Consider the following 22,347-nt stretch of genomic DNA (forward strand, 5'->3'; position numbering starts at 1 on the left):
GCGAGGGGGTGGTGAAACTGGCTGTATGGGGAAGGGCTTGAGCAGGATTTCAAAGGAAATATTTTATGCTCTACAAACAAAACTATGAATCACTGGAAATCACAGAAATCCAGAGCATAATCTGTTATAAATATTATTTGAGGTCTGTTTTTACTTATTTGAGTGTATAGATATTGCTGAGGCTCTGTGAGCATGAAATTCCTTTTTTTCTTTGTAGTTTTGTGGCACCTGTAAGTCTTGTGAGGATGTGTTGCCTCCAGGCTAGGCAATGTGTATGACAAGGAGAGGCAGCTAACCAAAAGAGATTGAACTGAAAACCAGGTAGGTTCCCAGGGAAATTGCTTTGTGGTCCTATCAGTAACATACCACATCAGGCTCCAGAGACTTCCTTTTGAATGTCTGCATCTGATTTATGCCATCTGTGAGCTCAGAGATTGTGCTTCATTAATACTGCAGGATTGAATGCTTCCCTGCAGTCTTTTCAGGCTAGTTTGGGTGATTGGGTGGTTGGTCTCACTGCACAAAGCAGGATGAGCAAGGCACATCCTGCTCATAGAAATGGCTGTTCTGCTCATAGCACTGATGGCCTGCAAGTAGTGCTCTGGAAGATGAGGTCCAGTACGCAAATGGGCTAACGAGAGAGAGGCTCTAAAAGCTTTTCCATGATGGATATACTGGGAAAGATTCTTTCTCCTTCACCTTTAGAGGAGTATAGAAGAAAACAGCTGATCCTTTTCTACCTCTGTTGCTTTCCAGATTTCAGAAATGGCTGTGGTGACGTTTCCCTTCTCACTAGTGGCCAAGACAGATTATCACATGTTGCTTTACTCTTTGCCACTCTACCTCTAGCTGAGACTTTGTGCATGCAGAAGACCTCAACAGCGAGTGACTACTCCATCTACTGTCTAGATGAGGTCATTCATCTCTGAAGGAAACACTAGACTTTTCAGTGATGCTCCTGAGGAAGTCAGCTGCTAAACCCTCTTTGACAGAACACTCACTTTAGCCAGGCACAGGCTTACAAGGATATAGATTTGGCTCCCCTTCTACCTCAAAAACTTTATAGTGTAAAAACTGTCCAGAAAAGAGCAACAAATGACTGTTGATCAGGACCTGCTTCTGTACAAGGAATTGAGTGGACAGGAACCCTTCATCCTTAAGCAGAGATGATCTAGAATGATGCTGGAGAGGGCTGTCAAGTCCTCTGTGTCCAGGGTATGACTGGTGAATGATGGCTCTCCTTTTCCCAGGCATCACACTGTTCGCTGCTGTCAGACGTGAGAAGTGGGCTGTGGGGGTCTAACATGCTATGTCTGTCTTATGTTCTGCTCTGGAGACAGAGGTGTTACAGAGAATCATTAGGGTTATGTTACATGGTGTTTAAGTGAAGTCCTAAGATGCCAAACAGGGAGGTGTGTGAGGAAACCCTTCCCAAAGAGAGCTCCCTTACAGAAAAGATGCTGGTAACTCTTTGGAGACTGCTACAGATTTAGCACTTAGCTGGCAGCTGAAGGTGAGAAGGGCGGATCTGGGCAGCTGCCAGAAGGGGCACAGCTAGGCACTGAGCAGTTCATGACCACGCTTACATTATCAAAGCAGAAGAGCCTGGCTGAGGAGCAGCAGTCCCGGCAATGCTGGGCGTTCAGTGGTGGTGCGTGTTGCTGTCTCGTTGCATTCAGCTGGAGGCACGTGTGCTGGGGTGCCTCTCGGTGTGTGGCTCTGGAGCTTTTCTGCTGAGCACCTGCCCAGCATCCGTGACTCCTTGGATCTTAGCCATGGAAAACCAAAAGTGATTTGAGAGTTTTCACCGCAGCAGAGGTATCAAACAGACACCTGGCATGCAACACAAATGGAGCGGAATTCAGCCTGAAAATAGATCTGGCTTGTCCCTTGGCTGCTGGGCAAGGGAGCCTGTGGTGGGGCTTCTGCCTGCTCCCCAAGGGGGGGTTCATGGCTGTGTAGGTCAGCTCCAAACAAAAGGCAGAAGCAGATGTTTGGGTGTAAGAATAGTAAAAGATATGGGGTAACTTTACTAAGGTAGATTGAAAGCTGAGGCAGAGGCTTTTCTTTTTTCCACTCTGATTTGATCACGAGTCACAACTGAGTGAGCTCTTCTTTGTGGTACGACTGACAGATAATGGAGGGGGAGGTGAGACTGGCCTTGTTCTGAGTGTGAAACCCACGAAGGGATATGTTCTGTATGAATTAATTAATTTGGAGAAAATGAAGTTTAACTGTTTGTCAAAAGATTCATTGCCACCCACTTCCCAGCTGGTGCTCTGGTGCAGCTTAACTGTCAGATCCCCATCAGCCTTCAGCGTTCCTACTGAAATAGCAACTTGTGCCTGGCATGGCAGTGGGTGACAGTTGTGAGCCCCGTGCTGCTCATGGGTAACAGATAAGAGAGTAGCAGGAGAGGTAGGGCTAAGCTCCTTTTGTAAGAGGAGGTGAGTGGTGCTGTCCTTCACCCTGAAGGAAGGATTTCCTGTTCAGGTTACTCAGTACATCAGCACCCACATTACTGGATGCACAGGACTTGCTGTAGTACCCAAGGTTCTGCACACACGTGCCCAGACATCTTCAAGACAGAAGCTGTAGCAGATCGTAATCACAAAGTCGTCAATCTGCTGCAAGAGCTGGGGAATAAAGCTAAAATGAAATCCCAGTTTGCTATAAGAGTGCATGGCAAATGCGTGCTGGCTTCCAGAGCTTGGGATGTGACCATGGAAAGGTGCGTGCTGCCTACCCACTGGTAGTGAGCAGTTAGAGACTGTTGGGATGTGTAAACTCCAAATTCCTTCCAGATATTTACAAACCTTTAGTTAGCCCTACCAGAGAGGCAACTGTTCAGAGACATTTACATCCACGTGATGCACCTGGCCCAGAGCACAGTGCAGTGGTAGGAACTGAGATGTGACAGTGGCATCTCTTGCCAGTAAACGGAGTGTCAGGAGAGCAGTGGTTTTCCCATTCGTGCCACTGCTATCAACAGAGCAAAGATAACTCTAAATAGCACAGGACTGTTCAGCAATTGTGCTCTCATGTGAAAAGTTCAGGCTGTATTTCAGGGACAGGAGGTCACCTAAGAAGGAGATCAGATCCCCAAGGAGCAGTTGTTGAATGCCACTGTTAGTGCCCCCCAAATGCCTTCGGCTTATTTTCCTGAAATGCTGTGCTGCAGCTTGTATCTGCATGACAGGAACAAGACGTAAGTGGGCATGGTGGGGCCCCCGAGCAGCCCTGCAGGTCATAAATACAGCAAGGTAACAGGAAAATGAGATCTTTATCCTGGGTAGCAGAGAACACAGAAAAAGAGAGCATCAGCCAAACTGTGTGACCACTGTGGGTGCAGTCAGGAGGAATCTGAGACCAAACTGTGCAAGATAGAGTCACAGTTGTGAGTACTTGCTACTCTGTCAAGATTGAAGGGCACCAAAGAAGTCCCACTTGCTGCCTGCAGATACATAAGATAGCACAGCCCCCTGAAAGGCTGACCTGGGAGTTGGGTGGCAGAAGACTGTTTGTGTCTTTGAGAAGGGGGAAGAGTTGGAAGGGCAAAGCAAGGAAAAGTTGCTGTGTATCTCAGGCAAGAGTGATCTCAGCCCGGTGAATCTGTTCATCTCTTCAGCTGCCTAAAGCAGAAAATACTTTTTTAAGATTCCTTTTGTGAGTTCTGTGCCTTTTGATTTCAGCTGCAATGTCACCCTGGAGGCATAAACTCTAAACTTGAGTACCTGGAGAGCTGGGGCTCTGCAAGTGTCTTTGTGGTACTGGGTTCGCTGCTTTGATGGAGAGGGTCCAGGGAAGGACCACAAAAATGATCAGAGGGATGAAGCACATCTCCTATGAGGAAAGGCTGAGAGAGTTTAGGCTTGTTCAGCCTGGAGAAGAGAAGGCTCCAGGAGGACCTTATTGTGGCCTTTCAGTACTTGAAAGGGGCGTATAAGAAAGACAGGGAGAGACTTTTTAGCAGGGCCTGTTGTGACAGGATGAGGGGTGGTGGTTTTAAACTAAAACATGGAGATTCAGGCTGGATTTGAGGAAGAAATTCTTTACACTGAGGGTGGTAAAATCCTGGCACAGGTTACCCAGAGAAATAGTGGATGCCCCATCCCTTGAGACATTCAAGGCTGGGCTAGATGTGGTTCTGGACAACCTGATCTAGTTTAAGATGTCCCTGCTCATTGCAGAGGGATTGGGCTAGATGAGCTTTGAAGATCCTTTCCAACCCAAACCAGTCTGTGATTCTATGGATCGGTCTGTGCTTGGGAGGGGAGCTGTGGGCAGCACAGGAAGAGATGGTTTTGAAGCCTGTCTGGATCAAAATGATTCAGGAGGTGGGTACACAGGTGATGGCCCTGCTGGGAGGGCTCTGTGAGAACAGGGTCACCATCACCTGCCTGAAGTTCATGCCGTGGTAGTGCCAGTCCAGCAGCTGGGGTGACCACTGCTCCCTTAAACACCACACAAGAGACAAAGCGAACACCAGGGAGTGCTTGGGACTGTCACAGGTGGGCATGCTAGTGTTTGATGTCAGGGTATTTGTATACATTCAGTTGTAAGGTCAGGGCATGTGGATCTTGCCTATGTCTCCTTTGGGCAATATGGACTTGTCCTGTTCCTCAGAATTGAGCACCTAAAGGGGAATTTGCTCACTTTTTGATATCTGCATGACCCAAAGCTGATGCTCACAGTGACATTCCCAATCTCCTGGTTTTGCTCAGCAGCACACAGGAGGAACCTCGGCCTATCAGCTGGGTGTAGAGTGTGGAATATACTGTCAGCCCTATTACAACCCCATGTAAGCCAGCTGCCTGTCACCACAGGGCTCATGCTCACCAACACCCAGCCTCCCACATAAAGGTTTTCACTGTGGCAGGGAAGGAAGGGATCTTCTCAAGCCTGGAGAAAATCCCTTTGGAACCAAAACAGCTGAGTCCAGGTGATGTGCAAGGCTGGTGTTGCAGGGAGTGGCTTGGCTGTGCTGGGAGTGTAATGGGGCACATCTGGAAGAACATACAGCGTGGTTTGAGAGATGTGAGCTGGTTTATGACCAGGGCAAGGCACAACAGGGCAGATGTTGTGAGTGTCCAGTGTGGGGACAGCAGGGCTGGGACATGGCACATTGCTGCTGCTGCTTTGTGCTCATAGGGAGCTCTGGGCTTCTCAATTCCTTCTGTGCCAAATTAAATATTCCAGTCAACCAAAAGGCCTTTTACTCAACTAGTAATTTCCTTTCCAAACTTTATTGCTGCAGCCATAGTGTGACATAGCCATATGCTGTGGGTGTAGCTGGGTCTGGCTCTGATGCTGATGCCTTCTGCAGTCCCTTGCACTGAGGAAGGGCAGAAATGTTTCTACTTTTCCAGTGTTTTGATGGCAGTCAGGAGACCTTTGTGTCCTGGGAATGCTGTTCCCCATGGAGGAAGGTTAACTGCTCCCACACACTGTCCTCCTGACAGCATGGAAGCTCTCAGCCAGGCCTGGCACCTCAGGCAGTGCTTGATATCCAGTCTCTTCTTTGTGTCTAATGAAGGGGCCAGAGCTCTTTCTGGATCTCTTGGGGGTCTGAATCAAGGGGATACCTCGTTTTCACCCACTTGGAAAGCAAAATATCAACTGTAGATGACTTTTATTTGTTCTGTCTATGCACGCATTGGTATTCATGAAACTCCTTTGTTCATATCCTTGGCTCCCAGCACTAGGAGCGCTAACTTTCCCTTTAAAATGGTACCAATCCCAAGCCAACCAGACTCCCTACTGAGACAAAATTTGTCACCTCTTTGCCTGTGGCTTCGCAGATCTCTCATGTTCCTTCTCCTGAAGTGTGTTGGCTCCTGCGCCGATGGGTTGAAGGCGCTGGCACAGGGTGCCCAGAGAAGCTGTGGCTGCCCCATCCCTGGCAGTGTTCAAGGCCAGGTTGGACACAGGGGCTTGGAGCAAGCTGCTCTAGTGGAAGGGGTCCCTGCCCGTGGCAGGGGTTGGAGCTGGAGGAGCTTTAAGGTCCCTTCCAACCAAAACCAGTCTGGGATTCTATGCCAAACTTAGTCTTCAGCAAAGCCTCTGTGAACAGAGCTCACCTTTATGTGCCGTGCCCAGGGGCTGATAGAGAGCAGTAGGTAGCCAAAGATTTCTGCTTGCCAAAATGCCACTGGCCTTGCCTCAAGCCATGCAGAGGTTACTGCTGCTTTGGGTGCTGCCCGTATGTACCTTGCGAAGTGCCATCTCCGTGCGCTGGGCCGTGCCCGGCTGCCCGGTTGGAGGCTGGGACTGGCGGCACCCGGAACACCCCGAAAGCAACGGGTTGCTGGGGCCGCACGTCCCCGGCGCCGGCAGCCGCGCCGCGCGGTTCTCCGGGCGGAGTGCGGTTGCCCGCGGGAGAGGGCGCTGCGGGGCTGCGCTGCTGCGCGGCAGCTCCTGCCCGCTCCTGTCTGCGCCCTGCCAGTCCCTGCCTGCTCCCCTCTGCTCCTGCCCTGCTCCCTGCTTGCACCTGCCCTTCGCCTGCCTGCTCCCTGCCTGCTCCTGCCGTGCTCCTGTCAGTTCCCTACCTGCCTCTGTCTGCTCCTGCCCTTCTCCTGTCTGCTCCCTACCTGCCTCTGCCTGCTCCTGCCCTTCTCCTGTCTGCTCCCTACCTGCCTCTGCCTGCTCCTGCCCTGCTCCCTGCCCGCTTCTGCCTCTCTGCCCACTCCCTGCCTGCTCCCTTCCCGCACCTGCCTGCTTCTGCCCGTACCTGCCCTGCATCTGCCTGTGCCTGCCTCCCAAGCTGCGGACAGTGCACTGCAGAGAAGCCAATGCAGGGAGGAAATGGGCAGTGGGGGATCCACCCCCAAGCAAAGACATTTCATTCCTTTGGAGGGGGGGAAAATGCTGGAAACTTTACCCAAAATATCCTGAAGAGGGGAAGGAGCAGATCATTGCTACCTGCTTGTGAGAAACAAGGACCCTGTGATTACCAGACTATATTTAGTGTGGAAGTCTCCTTGCCTTGAAGGATGGTTTTGGTTCAGCTGCTGCTCACCGGAGAGGGTGAGGGGTTTTGTTGTGTACAATCACATATTTTTCCCTTCTTGTTCTGATTGTGCTCCTAAAATCTCCAGTCCTGAGGTTGTCAGCAAGAAGGGATGTCAGAAATGGTCCAAATCTGCATCAGAAAAGGTGTGTCATGCCACAGGCACTTGTTCTGTTCCCATTTCCATGGAAACATGCTAGCATGGACTTTGGTGTCAGGCAGAGCAGCTTGGCCCTCCTGCCCGGCAGGACTCTCTCCGGGAGGAGCTGCTGGCAACAGCGCTCAGAAACATGGCTTGGTCTTGTCAGGCTTTTAAAGACCAGGTAACCTGGTCCTTCAGAATAACGCCAGATCTATCACACCGGAAACGACAGCTGGCACAAAATTTGACTCCCAACTTTCCCCTTCCCATCCTACCCTTCCACATCCCATTCCCCATCCAGTCCTGCTGAGAACACAGTGTACACCCCAGGCTGGGATTTTTAATTTCCTGGGGGGTGGAAGGGATGGAGAGCACATCTTGGGGCGAGTGACAGGCTTTTTTGTTCTGCGTCAGTCCTTTTATTAACCCCCTGCTAGATCATTCCCTCTCTCTGCTTAGCTGCCCCCGCTGCGTTAGTGATGAGAGTGTTTGTAACAGCAGGTCTGCCTTGGGAGATTATGGGGATCCTGTGGACAGGGAGCAGTGGGTTGGTCGGTGCTTGCACACAGATTGCTAGCTGCAGCTTTGCCTCCATCTGCCCTCTCTGCTAGCCTGGATACCTTTCATTATCTCTGCAGTGACAGCAGTGGCGTGTCTGGTCCCCCTGCAGCCACCCCGCATTTCCCTGGGGCTGGATGTGGTGTCCCAGCCGTGTGTTGTGAGCGGATAGGAAAGAGAGTCAGGCAGGAGCATCACCCGCTGTCCCCCGCTGTCCTCATCCCTTTTCTTTATCATTCATCTTAGGCAAAACAAGTGTTTCCACTCAGTAATCTTGTCTCTTTCCCCTTCTGTAGTTAGGGCCGCAGCTCCATAAAACATTTGTCCCATCCTGAGGAATTTATGGGAGCCATCTAGATCTTTCTGGGCTGTTGTTTCCTTTTCCTTTTGAATCACTCTGTTGGTGGTGGTTGATTATTCAACAGATTAATTTGGGATGCACACACAAGTTCTAATTAGGTGCAATTATTCACTTATTTCCTCCCCGCTTCCCTCCCACATTGCTAGAAATGAAAAGCTATCACCCTAATTCAATGTACCCTGTGGTAACTATCCCCCAGGCCAATCCTGAACCTCTCAATCCACCATCAAATCAGCCACGATGAATTAAACCCAGTCCCACTTTCAGGGCTTTGATTCCTATCACCCCAGAACAGCTTCTTGAGTGTTATAATCCAGACATGGTTCTGATACTGTCCTCAGGTGAAAGGGGGGGGCTGACTGGTACATCAAACCCCAGCTTTATTAAAAAGCCAAGTGATGAAGGAATTCCTGTTGTAAGTGATAAGTAGGTGGGACCAAGTTCTCCACTAGAGCCTGGCTGCTTCACATGGGGAAGGAACGCTGCTGAAATCCAAGATGGGAGCAAGGGGGTTACTCTGTGTGAGGAAGGGAAGCAGAGTTAGGCTCAGCATGCTCATTTGGTTGTGCTGTATGGGGGTGTGGGGGGGTGTTCTGTTCTTTTTTTGGACAGTGGTTGCCATTTGGGAACTCGATACAGTTCTGAATAGTAATGCAGTGTCCACAGGCTGTTCTGAGCTTCCTGCCTCTGGTCTGTGGTGGAGCATGCCTGAGCTCCAGAGATACTGTAAGAGAGCTCTTAAAACCAATGAAGTTGTTTTACTTGAGATTCTTCTGATGCTTTTGCTAACCCTGTATGCTGCCCGGGGAGTGGTAAAAGCACAGAGGGATGTTAGGCGAAGCTGTGCATTGGCAAAGAAAGGATCCGGGATTCAGTCCAGACTGGATCCTGCTCTTTGCTGTCTTCCTCAAACAGGAAAGGAGGTCACATGTGAAAGGAGTGATCTGAATCTGTTCCAGGTCTTTAAACCTGGACCCTTTCTGCTGATCCTGACCACATGTCCCAGCCAGCCAGCTCCCTCTCCTAGGACTTCTGCCTTCACATTCTTTTTAAACTCTGATTCAGTCAGGCTCTTTCTTTCCCTGATGCCTGTTCTTGCGCCTTCACCCTCAGGACTTCAGAAGCCTCAGATCCAGCATCTGGGAGTCGGAGGGCAGCTGCTATCTGCAAAGGGCAGGCAGCTCAGCAAATCTTCAGGCAATAACAGACAATGATTTCCAACTTCAAGCCACCTGGAATAAAGTGGAGCTGATGATGTTGCAGAGAGTCATGACCCCTGGACTGGGAACAGCAAATCTAACTCTGCTTGAGCTCTCCAGCCATCCTCAGTGTCCAGTTTCATCAGTGCAACTATCCGGGGGTTTCCAGGACATCTTCCAAGTGATAGATGTGGTTTCTGTTCTGCCCTTGTAGGACAAATGACTTCAGAGCCATAATCCAAGGGGAACAGGCAAGTTGTGTAGGTCAGCTCTGGGTTTGTGCTGCGTGTGTTAGAGGAGAGCAGTGTTTGTACAGCCCAAGCAGGAGCTGGGGATGTTACACTTGGCCTTCCCAGCAAAACTTACACCTCAGCTGTACGTGATGGAGGGAGGAAGCAGCAGGTACGGGAAACCTCCCGCTCTGCCCGCGTCCCCGTGTGGTGAAGGCTGGAGCCCAGAGCTGCAGGAGCACTGCCCGAGGGAGCTGCAGAGCTGCCCACAGCCCCGCGGGGCCGGCTTGGCAGGCCTCCTTGGATTTGAAAGCTCATTCCAGTTCTGTGAGGCAAGTGGTGCTTCGTGCCTGCTGTCTGCACGGGGTTCTGCCATTTAAGCTGTACCAGCATGCCTGTTTGCATCCAGAAATGATGGAAGCTGCAACATTGGCTAGGCAAATTCTGGAAGTTTGATAGGACATTCAGTTAGGGGAGAGAAATGAGCCTGCCCCACTGGCAGAGCTCCCTGAGAGTTCCACAGTGCCTGCGCAGGGAGCAAAAACCAGCATGTGGAACTCACAAAATAAAGAACTGGTTGGGGTTTTGCTGCCTGGCTGCTTGCAAAACAGAATGAGACCCAGGCTGTTAACTTTTTCTGTACTTTAAGTTTCGGCTTCTAGATAGCAAAATCTCTGTGATCAGAATGATTTTTAGGTACAGGCAAGCCAAAAAACGCCAATTTCTCTGCTACCCACCCTAGAAAACGGAGTGGTGGGTTTGTAATAGAGCAATAACACAGTGCCTTTGTGGGTGAAAACTGTTAGCCTTAGGCTCAGTGCGAGAGAGGAACAAAGGCTGCTCTGCTTTCAGCAGCCACTTGAGAAGTACACCCACCCCCCCCCACCATGGGGTGAAGGGCTCTGCCGTGAGTCCTTATTGCCTGTAGAAAAGAACATTATACACACAATGTAGCTGAGCAAACGGGGATGTGTGCGGTGAGTGCCGGTGACATCACTGCCAGCCAGTCAGCGGGCTCCCTTTGTGTCTGCCTTTCTAATAACAGCCACTTCATCAGAGTCATTTGCAGTAGGAATTTACTCACCTAGGAATGCCAGCAGCTGAGAGTGCCCCGCCGGCAGGCACTGCAGCGCCACACACCGGAGCTGTGCCCTGGGCCGCTGCACCTCCAGCGCTGGCTTCATGAGAGCTGTCTTCCATTGCAGATAATACAAGTGATTCCTGGAGTTAATTAATTACCCTGTAGTTGAGCACCCCTAAAGGTGCTCAGTGCTGCAGGCACCCAGAGTAGAGAACGGGCTCTGATGGCAAGCGTGGGCTCAGCAAACGTGGGCAGGGGGTGATGGATTCCCCGTGCTCTGCAGGGGTGTACAGGGACATGGGGACTGGTAAGGATTGGGCCTTTTAAAATTGGGGGGTGGTGGTTATCTGAATGAGGGGCAGGGAACCCAGCGCTGCGGGCACAGAGGCACTGCAGTGGTGTGTTCCAAAGGTCTGAACACACACAGAGGTACGTGGTGGATATGGCCTCTGGCAGTTGTCACTCAGGTCAGCTCAGAGCATCCTGCTTTCCAGGCTGGGAGGTCTCCAAGCTCTGCTGTGATACCAAACATGGCATCCAGTCTGACATGAAATGAGCACTAGCTCAGTGAACACGTGTAAGGTTCAGGGGCCCTCAGATGCTGATGAGTGAGGACAGACCACACTAGAAAGGGAAACAGAGTCTGTAGGACCTCTCCCTGAATCATGAGAAAGTGCTGCTTAGAGCAAACTCCCACAGTGCTGTGGGGCTGAAAGCCTTTGCACAGGAGAGGTGAGGGCTGCTTGTCCCACACAGGACATAGGAGGGGCTTCACCATGCCACTGTGCTGTGCAGGAGGCTCTTCCAAAGCCATCTTAGTCAGAGCTCTGCTGTTTGGGAAGAGCATCTAGGATGTATGCTTTGCAGGTACAAATTCCCCTCGTCAGGCTCTGCACAGACAATTCTGGACTTGAAAGCAGAGCACAGAGCCTCTGAACAGACCAAACCATGAAGGCAACCAAAATAAGAGAACATGTCCACCCTGAGTAATGTGCTTTGTTTTACAGTGAGAGGAAGCAGCAGAGCTGGGAACAGCACATGAATGTCCTGAGTCAACCCAAGGAGCTCCAGACAGACACAGCAATACAACCACCAGCACAGTGACACAGGTAATGGAGATCTCCATCGAAAATGCAGGTAGTTGTTGTTAGGTGGCAGGGTGAAGGGGCTGTTCTCACAGTGTGCAGGCAGCAGCTCTCCTCTTTGGCACCAGAGGGTCTGTGCAGCCTTTGGAGGTTCTGAAATGAAAAAAACCAAGTCTTATGGAGGTAACTCAACCAGTGGAGTTAATTTGCTGTGTAAATCCTTCTGCAAGTGCATTCGAGCAGGCTTTTCGTCATGGCTTTCTCCAGTGGTTAGCCCTCACCCTGTGTGCTGCATTGATCCTGGAGTGCAGCACAGCTCCACATGATGAATAACCTGCCTCGCTGCTGGTCCTTAGTGCAGCATTTCACCAGCAGTCCACACTGACTGCACCCGTGGGGTCTGTCGTGGTTCAGCTTGGAGGAGCTGCCTGGGGAGGTATAACCTTGTTAGCTTCTTGGAAGGCTTCAATGGACCAGAGCCTGTGCCTGCAGGGCTGTTGAAGTCGTGGGGAGCACGAGGAGCCACAAGAAATGTAAATGAGGTTAGGGGGAAATATGTACTCTGCTGGGGTTCCCAAGTGAATCTACTCTGTATATCCTCCATTGCCCTCTGTGTGACAACAAGCCTGAGGCACCCTAAATGTCTTCAGTGAGAGTGGGAGCCATATGGCCCCTTTCTGAATCCAGATTTGCCATTCCAGCCCCTCACTGGGGTTGAGGTGTTTCCTCAGGTGTTTCCAGGACCATCCATAGCATCCAGGAGATGCTGCCTGCAGCCCACCCATGGGTAGAGCAGACTGGCAGAGGTAGATCCCTGTTGATGGGCTGTGAGAGAACCTCACACCGGCCCAGATCTGCTCTGCAGCAAGTGATCATGCTGATCTGTGTCTACAAGGACTTGTGAACACTGGAGGTGCTCTTCCAACTGCAAGGCAGGCCCTAGCCTGTACTCCCAGCTGTAAAGCAGCACTGGGGGCTTCAGGGAGTGTTTTACTGTTTGGATTTTGCACATTTACTTAGTTGCGTTGCACGTATCCTATCTAAAACAGTGATTTGGGCTGGAGAAGCAAAGCAGAGTGCAATTGAAGGTGGCAGAACTCCAGAGCAAGAGTTTATAACGTATTTTCTGAGAATTGCTTGTCATATCTAAAGGGAAAATGGAAGGGTAATGAAAATGCTCACAGGGTCTGGAGTAATGGCTATTACTGTGCAGAGAAAGTAGTCTCAGAGTCTGGAGTCATCTGATGAAGTCTTGTAATGGAATTTGGGACAAAGCTGTGCATTGCAGACTCGATTCTCTTTGGAAATGAAGTGTGTAAAACAATGTCCAAATTGCTGGGGCAGGTGAGCAGGCAGTGTGAGAACCCAGGCTGCTGGGTCTTGACTCTTCGTATCTTGCTTCCATGAAGGTTTGTGCAGCTTAAACCTAAAGGCTGTTTGCCTTTGCTGTGCACATGCAAGCAGAATAACCTCTACGCTTAAGGGTTAAGTGTCTCACCTGCTCTTCTCCGTTGACTTGGCCAGGCATTTCCAGATTGTCAAGACACTGACTCGTCATCAGCCTCAGATTAGGCAGCAGCAAAGTTGCTTAAAGCTGGTTTAAGTACCAGAGTAGGCCCCCTTAATACAGCCCTATTGTTCTTCCATCTGAGTTCCACTGTCTTTTCCCAGCCCTCTTTTCCCCTCTCTCTGCCCAGGATTGCTGGGCTGGGGAGGAGCCTCTCTGCCACTGGAAATGGATTCTTTTTTTCCCCAGAATCTCTTTGTTGTTCTGAGCTCTTGGGGTGAGTGCCCAATGCTGCAAAACACCCTCTGCCTCCCTTTGGAGACTCCATGAGTCCCTTCCTGACACAGAGGCCATTGCCAGTGCCAAGTTAAGCTGGACATTCTCTGAGCGCTGCCTTCTGCTTTCCAGCAGCACCCGCAGGTAAAGGGGTGATCTCAAAAGGCAGCTGCCTGGGTAATCCAGGGTCAGTTGTGACTTTCAGGACCCCACTGCTGCTGCCCCTGAGCATAACAGAGGGAGCTCTGCCTCTTCCAGTGCCTGGGTGGCAGCAGTTACATTGGGTATGCTCCATTTCCTGACACAACTCCCTGCCAGCCTCAGCTGTGGGGTTGGTTTTTCCAATCTAAGGCTACCAACAAGGTGCTTTACCCTCTTTTGGGTTTGTGGTGAGCTTGTAGCTGTCTCTGGAGGGGGTGCTTCACTGCCCCTTCTTAAAATAGAGCTGCCAAAAGCTCAAGTGCATTACAGCCACCAACCACTGGAAGGTTTCTCTTCTTCCCTACCCTCCAGATGAAGTTTCTGCAGCTGCAGGAGCCAGGTGGCTCCAGGGAAACTGAGGCAGAAATTCACCTTTGGAGAACCGGGACCCAGCAGCTTCCCAAGCTCTTTCCAGGTTTCTTATCAGTAGCTGGTATGACACACTTGCCCCCAAGGCAGGGATGTTTCTTCCCCTCTGCTCACAGAATGGGACAGGGTTGATGTAATCTAAGGCTGTGCCTGTCCTGCTTGACAGTCCTCAAGTAGTGCCTGCTCGCTACTTCACCTGCTCCATCCCTTGCCTCCTCTTTGCCTTCTCTGCACTCCCTGTCTGGGTGACCTGATTTACCAATGTTGCATCTATAATCCCCTCCCGCTGCCTCACAGCGATCGCTTTCCTCCTGGCCTGTCCTGCACTGCCCAGATTAATTTGCAGTCTGTCTTTCTGACAGCACTTCATGGACACCCACCTCCTGGCTTCAGCTCAACACAGTCAAAGTGAAACGTTAAATCTTCTTGTCTTGCTCTTCCCTGCTTCCTTTTTTGATGTCTCTTTCTTACCATCTGCTCAACCCCTTGGTCCTCTGTAACTTGACCTCTCTCTTAATACCTATATCTGGGCCCTGCTGAAAACTAGCCAGTTCTTCCCACAGGATATCTCTAAGATCCACCTCCTCCTCCCTGTCTACCCAGCTGAAATCCCTTTGAGGTGCCCAGATTTCCCAGGACAATCAGATTTCCACCACACTTATCAGTTCTGAGCAGAGTTCCACAGTCCTTATCACAAGGATTTTCACTGGGAAGCTCTGACGGTGCAGTGCTGGAGTCCTGCGGAGTGTGTCTCAGCGATCCTGTAATCCCTCCTCTCATGTGAGCTGCACAGTGTGTGTACACTTCTTCTTCTGCAGACGGCCTGTTCTTCCACCCTGCTCCATCTAGCTCTGAAAGTTTTTCTGCTACGGAGATGCTAAGTCATGCCTGTGTGCCCGCCATGCCAGTTCCTGCCTATTTCTCCCAGGTTACTCCTCCCTCTGCAGCAGAGAAGCAACCTGCAAACACCAACAAAGCATCTTCTCCTTCATCCAGACCCCCTCTAAAAACTACTGTGTTACACAGCCTATGGCAGCAACTGCTCCCCACCGTCTGCCCTCATGCCTGTTAGTGCTTCTCCACCTGCCTACGGTGTCTTTGTGGCCTCTAAGCATGTCCTTGGGATGTACATTCACTTCTGAGCGTGGGACTGTCCCTCTGCAGCATTCCTGCAGCGTGCTCAGCAAGATGAGACCATTACCCAGCCCATAATGAGGGAGGAGAGCGTAACCGTTTGGAAGCCTCAATTATGAAGTCTGATCATTTTGGTTTCTGGGAGCAATGAACACAAGATTGGATTGTAGGGCTTGCAAATCTTCTGTGTAAGCTTCTGTTTCCCAGGCACATCACTGTTGTGTTGCCTCTGTCAAATGTAGCAGCTTTGGCTCTCCTCCCACAGATTATCCAGGCATGTAAATGACCTAAGACAGATACACTGTCATTTTCTCATGCTGTGATTTTACTTACACCCCCCTGTGGTACATGACAATAAAATTACCCCTCTTGTTCCTTTCCCACAGACAATCTTGCAGGCTTGTCAGTCAGCATCACGTGTGCAGTCCTCCATCAATTGCTTTGGGGACCTGGAGGGTGATTTGGGAAGGATCTGTTGTGCTGTAATTCACCTCTGTTTGCTGTTAGGAGAAGGATTCTGGTTTCCATGCTGTTCCCTTTTGTGCCTGTGTGGCTCTTTGATCACAATGTGACTCCTCAGGCCTGCAGAATTACAGCTCCCTTTGTAAGGTTTGTCCATAGTCCTGGTGACTTCTTATTTCCTGACATGCCCCAGACTTTGCTTGCTCCTGACTCATGATTAGTGGCTATTTCTGATGGGCTCTGTGATCCTGCTGGTGCTGCAGACTGCCTCTTTCTCACCTGGATTTAGGTGCTATTTGGGTCTAAAATACTCCTCACCGTTGCTGTTGCTGCTGTCTGACCTTTCACATTTTCACTTTAAGGAAGATTTAAGTATTAAACCCACTTCTCTCTTTCTTGTTTTTGTCCCTTCTGACCCTTTTGCACAACATACAACCAGACCTGCACCAGTAACTCGGGTGGAGAGCCTGCTGCACTCACCAGCACTTGTTACCAAGGTTCCTGTCTTGAAAACACGAGCAGCAGAGCTCTGACATGCCAGCAAGGCCGGTATCAAATATAAACCCCTAATGCTTTCTCATCTCCCTCCCCAAAAGACTTTATACATACATTGAAGTGTATACTCTAGGGGCTGAGTTTGAGCGAGGATCAGAATTGCTTCCAGGCAGGAAGCTTTTTAATCAAACATTTCTCCCTGCTTTTTATGCAGTGTGTGCTTCTGATACCAGGGGACAGGGAGCAGGGTATCACAAGCCAATGGCCATGTTGTTCTTTCCAGGGCAGACCCTAATGGTGAGACACCCCCTGCTCTTGAACAGCACCAGTGGTGTGTGGAGCTGCTCTGGGAATCCTCATCCATGTGTTGTGCAAGTGATGGGGTGAGCGAGTGGCTGTGGACAGCACTTGCTGAGTGTTTCAGCATGGTTTGTAGATATCTCAGTTCAGCCTCGAGGAGCGGTTTTCAAAACAGATGAGCAAGGAGGAAGGCAGTGCCAGGGCAGTGATTCCCAGCCCTTGGGCAGTGGATGACTCCTGTAGAGACAGACACTTTTCAGTGCATTCACACCCGCTGTGCAGAGGCCAAGTCTACATCAGGGAACTTTTTAGAGGCCTGAAAGTTCTGAGCATCCAAGTCACCCTCTGGAGGGAGGGGAGAGCAGCAGAGGAAAGCTGAGGAAGACAGATCGCCTTGTTCACAGAAGTTCAGTGTACCCAGACCCACAGAGGTTGGTGAGTTTTGTTATGGACAAAGAGCTTTGAAGCTTTCTCTCAGAACATACAAGTTTTGCTTTACAGGTACCATGGGACCACCACATTCCCTACCAAGTTCCGAGCAGGCAGAACCACCGTGAGGGCTGGGGAATTGGGTCTAACAGAAGTAATGGCTTGTAGGTTAAAATGAGAAGATGATGCTCTTCTCAAGAGTGGAGGGCTTAGAGGAGAAGGTGTCTGGCTGTGCAAGGAGCTTCCTGAGCACAGGACGCAGCTATGTCCTTGCACTACCTGCCCCAGAGAAGTGATGTTCAGGTTTATTTTCCCACCTGGGTGTCCAGAGCCAGTGTGAATGCTGGAGCTTGGTGTTCTGCTTCTCTCCTCCACCTCCTGCTGTCTGGCAGAGAGGGGGGAGTACACCAAGCTTGCCCTAAGAGCTGTTGCTAAATCACATTGCTGTTAGCAGCTCTTGGACTGAGAGCCCCAGCCAGTTGTGTTCATGTGTAAGAGGAGCAATTATCTGTGCTTCGACCTTGGAACCAGAGCATCCAGCTGAGGTCTTTGTTCAGAGCAAACTCATAGACCTTTGCAGGGAGCTGCTGAACTCTGCATCCATCCCATGTCTGGCAGATGGATCAAAGCCTGCTTTGACAGCAGATGCTCTGGGGGCTGGAGCAGCTCTGCTCTGGAGCCAGGCTGAGAGAGCTGGGCTGGGTCAGCCTGGACAAGAGAAGGCTCCTGAAGGGGAGACCTTAGAGCAGCTCCAGTGCCTAAAGGGGCTTCAGGAAACCTGGAGAGGGGCTTGGGACAAGGGCCTGTAGGGACAGGCCAAGGGGAATGGCTTTAACCTGCCAGAGGGGAGACTGAGATGAGCTCTTAGGCAGAAGCTCTTCCCTGTGAGGGTGCTGAGGCGCTGGCACAGGGTGCCCAGAGAAGCTGTGGCTGCCCCATCCCTGGCAGTGCTCAAGGCCAGGTTGGACACAGGGGCTTGGAGCAAGCTGCTCTAGTGGAAGGTGTCCCTGCCCGTGGCAGGGGTTGGAAGGTGCCTTCCACCCAAACCCATCTGTGGTTCTGATCTCCCCTGCATGTTGAAGAAGTGAAACACAAGTTCATGTTGCTTTTCCCTTGGGTGTTCTGTCCTCATGTTCATAAAGGAAATAACTTCCGTTTTCTGTAATATTTTTCATATTTCCTAGGATGGGTAGTGACCTCCTGCTTTGGGAAATGTAGTGAGGATGGACCTTGGCTTCACCTTCTGCCTTCCAGGCTCGCATTACTGGCACATGCAGCAGTGCTACCTGGGGGTTACTAAGGGAAAGTTTTCCTACGTGCTTCTAGTCCTGGCTGAATTGTGGGCAAACAGGATTCACAAATCCCTATTTGCTCAATCAGGAAATGTCATTGGTCTGTTCAGTTCTAATCCCAAACTTAAAAATTAATTGAGGCAGGTATTAAATGAAGCAGGTTTTCTTTGAGTAAATATTGCCTGGTTTGGAGCCTAATCTATTCACCTCATAATCTGCAGCAATTTTGGTATTTTTTTTTATTGTTTGGGGAAAAAGAAAAAAAGAATTCTGTTCCATTAGGAGCTGTCAGTGGCTTAAGAGGATTTTACTCCCATTTTATGGTTTGGTTGAAAGAGAATTTATTCTTGCAATAGGTTTAATGATTCCCAGCTAACAGGGACTTCCCAGCTGCACTTGGAGTGTAATAAAACCCCTTTGGCTTCTGTTAGACTTGCACAATCTCGCTGCCAATAATGATTAATCTTTCCCCCTAAGATCCCCTTATTACTTGGGTTTTACTTGGGAGCTGCTGTTCCCTCTGGAGCTTGGTGAGGGTTTTGTCCCAGAGCAGCTCTGGTGCAGCGCAGGTCACCTGCCATGCCTCCCTTTGTTGTCTGGTTTTGGCCCTTAATCACTGCTCTGCGGTGCTGTGCTTCCCAAGCTCCTCTGCACAGGAATGCTGTTTGGGGATGACAAGGAAGGAATTGCAAGAGGAATTCCTGAACATGGCCATGCGTGTAAGGGAGGATTGTCTGCACAGACTACTTGGTGAGGAGGTGCCGGGGTGAGGGCAGGCCCCCACTCCTCTCTGACCATAGGCAAGCCAGGGAGGGCACTATAGAAGGACAAATAGAGGCAGTGATCAATGCCACTGCCACCTCAGCAGCTCTCGGCAGGACAGGCCATATCCCAGCCATCCCAATACAGAATCTCCTGTTTGTCTTGGCAGGGCATTTCTGGGTCAGTCTCCTCTTGATCAACAGGGAGGGATGGGGATGCCCCTCAGAGGTGCAGGAGGAGGCTGCAGGTACAGGCCTGGTCTGTGTGGATGTCTGTAAAAGCGATCCAGGGGATGGTTTTGGTGTATCGCCAAACATATGGGAGTGGAGCTTCATGCTGAGAAAATGTGTGGTTTAATTCATGGCCATCTTGGCAGTGTTTTAATGGTTCATAGTAATAAAACCCCTGAGAACAGGAAGGGAATTGATGCTTAACAGACCTGAGAGACCTTTGGCATTAACAGGACACATGTGCTTTCTGATCAGCTTGTCGCATCAGGCATAAGAGTTGTGATAGATGAATTTGCTGTGCTGTCTCTCCACCTCTGCCTGTGGGATCCTTTGGGCAGGCTGATCCCACCAGAGGTGCTTCATATGCCTGTGCTCTGGGAGGCAGCTGATTCTAGGTCTGATTCTAGAGAAGTGATCCACAGTACCAACAATTACAATTGAAGTGGAAAATGCATGAGACTTCTGGGCTAGCAACTGGAGTTCTTGTCCAAAGCCTTTGCAAACGAATGTGAGTGGTCAGGGCTGTTGTTTCACATGCATCAGAGCATCCTGAAGAAAAGACTCCTTTTGGACAGTGGTCATCAAGCAGTAAGAGCTGCAGAACTGGTGCTAACAGAGCCTCACCCTGAGCGTGGACAAAGGCAAGCCATGTTCAGCACTCTTTCAGAAATCAAGGTTGTGTTGGGCTGCTCCAAGCAGGTTTTATAATCAGCCTTAACATAACAAGCCCATGTGGGTGCAAGGGGGGAGTGTGAATGCTTTTTGGAAAGTAGAACTGCTTCACTTTGCAATTTTTAAAGGCTTATCATAGAATCAGAGCCTCAGCACTCACAAGCAGAAGCTCCAGTGGCTTTGCTGCCCACCTCGCAGTGAAATGATGGGTGTGGAGGTGAGGTGGCCCTGCTGGGAGAGGCACCCTGTCACTCACAGCTGCCCGCTGCGGCACCAGAAGGAAGCTGAAGGATGTTGGCACCTATTTCAAGCTGTGCCTAACCACCTGCACAGGGGAATTCTGTAGGTTTTGGGATCACTGGGGTGTCCCTATGGCTCTGAAAGGACTTGAATCAGAAGATGCTTTGTCACTGTTACTGAGCTGTGTGGGGTCAAGCAGACGTATTTACAAACTTCTGGTCACGTTGAGCAAGTTGTCTCAGGCAGGGCAGACCACCCAGAACTCGTGTGGGATCACAGCTTCAGTCGTTTCTGACTGCTTTAAATCCAACATTGCTCAAGTTTTCATTTGGAAGAGCCATTTCATTCAGAAGTTCAGCTGGATGACTGCTTTGAACTGCACAAAAGCTGCTGAATCCAAACCCAAGCTCATTTGCTTTGCTTTTGGGCGCGTGGTTGGCTCTGAAAAACATCATTGGATTGGGTTTTTTTTTTGCCTGAGCAAGGAACCTGACAACCCAGTGTTAGCTGGGAATGGTTGGTTGGTTGGTTGGTTGGTTGGTTTATTCCCCCCATTTTTATCTTTCAGTCCATTCTGTGAGAGGTCCTGCAGATGCCTCTGACATTCCTGCTGGCTGAGATGGGCAGCTCTGCTTGGAGACCCCTCCCTCCTATTCCTGGTCAGGAAGGGGACACAACTGGGGGCCCTGGAAGACCGACTGAGTGGAGAGCGAAGGCAGGGCTGGCTCTGAGAGGACTTCTGGTGATGCAGTCGAGAGTGAATGTGGATGAACATCACTTACCCCTTGCAGATGGAGCAATGTGGTCTCCTTGCCTCTCTGCCTGCCCTTCAACACCAAATGGGTGAGTTTGCCCACTTGCTTTTTTATGTTTTTGTCATTGTACCTGTGTTCCTTTCTAACTACTGGGTCAGCATTGCTGCCTCATGTGTAGAGAGCCTGTTTTCACTGTCCCTGCTGCTCCAGCTGGCTGCCCATCCCCAGTGCCCCTCTGCCACTGTTTCTGGGCTCAGAGCACTTATCACCTTCCTCGAGTGAAGGCCGCATTTTCTCACCTCCTGCTCAGCCATTCAAGTAACATAAGGAACCCTTTCAACTGTGAGCAGGGCTGAGGGAGGCTGATAAAGGCTCTGCTTTCCTTTTAACCCTTCTATTTCTCCCACCAAAGCCTTTCAGGCCCTGCATTCAGCCCCCAGCCTGGCTCACTGCATCAGCACCCCAGGGCTGTCCTGGAGCCAGGGGAGGTTCAGCTGAGCTCACTGGGCTGCACTGACACACTGGGTATGCACAGGCACTTCAAAGAGGCTCCCATGGACAGGAAGCAGGGCAGATTAGAGGTACACTGAGGCTTTTATTTTGTGCCAGGACTTCAAAATGTTCTTGTTGGTATTTCTGGGGCCCCATTTTTAACCACTCTTAAATACATGTCTATAATATAGCAGGAGGCTGGCCTCTGTGAGCCACACAGCACTTCTTCATGGGCTGAGAGTCACAAGACACTTCACATGCGTCGCAGAGCCCAGGGGAGCTTCAGGGCTGGCTCCTTCAGGTCTGCTTCCTTGGGCAGCAGGAGCCAGCTCACCCAGCAGCATCACCACCCTTCTGGAGCCTGAGGTTGGCCTCCCTGTGCAGCTGACCTGGCTACACTGCTTTGCCCCCCAGGGACATGCCACCTCCCTCGGGCTGTGCTCAGGGAGGCAGTGTGAGGTGGCCAAAGGTCCTGGCAGGCTGCGGCAGCCGCTGGTGCTGGGGTTTTGCTGCCTCCTCTTTTCTCTCCTGTGTGTGCACCCTTTGCAGACACGCATCAGCTCCACTCCCCCAGGAGCACTGAGAGGGACATGCCCCAGCTGCTCTTCCTCCATGGTTTCTCCCTAGCAATGTAAACTGTTTACAGGGACTTTGTAAACAGCAGATTTGTTTAGGACATTGTCTGCATTCCCACCCCGGCCTTCCCTTATCCAGCAGCACAGGGGGAACACTGGCCTGCCAGCTGTGGGTCTGTGGCTGCATTGTCAGAGGGGGAGATGGTGACAACTGGGAGGATTGAGCTGTGCACACTCATTCCCTGTGAGCATGGGGGTTTAGGGGATCACACCAAGGGCACACATGCACTGTGGCTGCGTGGCAATGCTGTTGTATCCAGCAGCAAGGAGAGGTATGGGATGGAGCTGCAGGATGTGCGTGCAAGCAGGAAGCTTGCTGAGCCAGTGCCCAGGGCACTGGGAGGTACATGAGAAGCCTTCAAAGACAGGAGCTTCATGTCAGAGAGTGCTGCCTAGTTGAAAGGTCTCTGAGCATGGTCACTGGCTCCCTG

The 22,347-nt window shown here is 50.7% G+C and overlaps 1 long non-coding RNA gene across 3 annotated transcripts in view; it reads left to right on the forward strand.

The window, feature by feature from the left end:
• LOC134160272 (uncharacterized) overlaps positions 1–22,347 on the forward strand; it is a 46,332-nt gene that overhangs the window by 7,666 nt on the left and 16,319 nt on the right. For all 3 annotated transcript variants that reach the window (XR_009963500.1, XR_009963498.1, XR_009963499.1), the window contains 2 exons: positions 11,588–11,689; positions 20,603–20,877. This is a non-coding gene — a long non-coding RNA (uncharacterized LOC134160272). The remainder of the gene's footprint in view (positions 1–11,587; positions 11,690–20,602; positions 20,878–22,347) is intronic.

Source organism: Pezoporus occidentalis, unplaced genomic scaffold (assembly GCF_034315485.1).
Source record: "Pezoporus occidentalis ecotype Australia unplaced genomic scaffold, CSIRO_AGI_Poc_V1 ctg159, whole genome shotgun sequence".
NCBI classification, from domain to species: domain Eukaryota; kingdom Metazoa; phylum Chordata; class Aves; order Psittaciformes; family Psittacidae; genus Pezoporus; species Pezoporus occidentalis.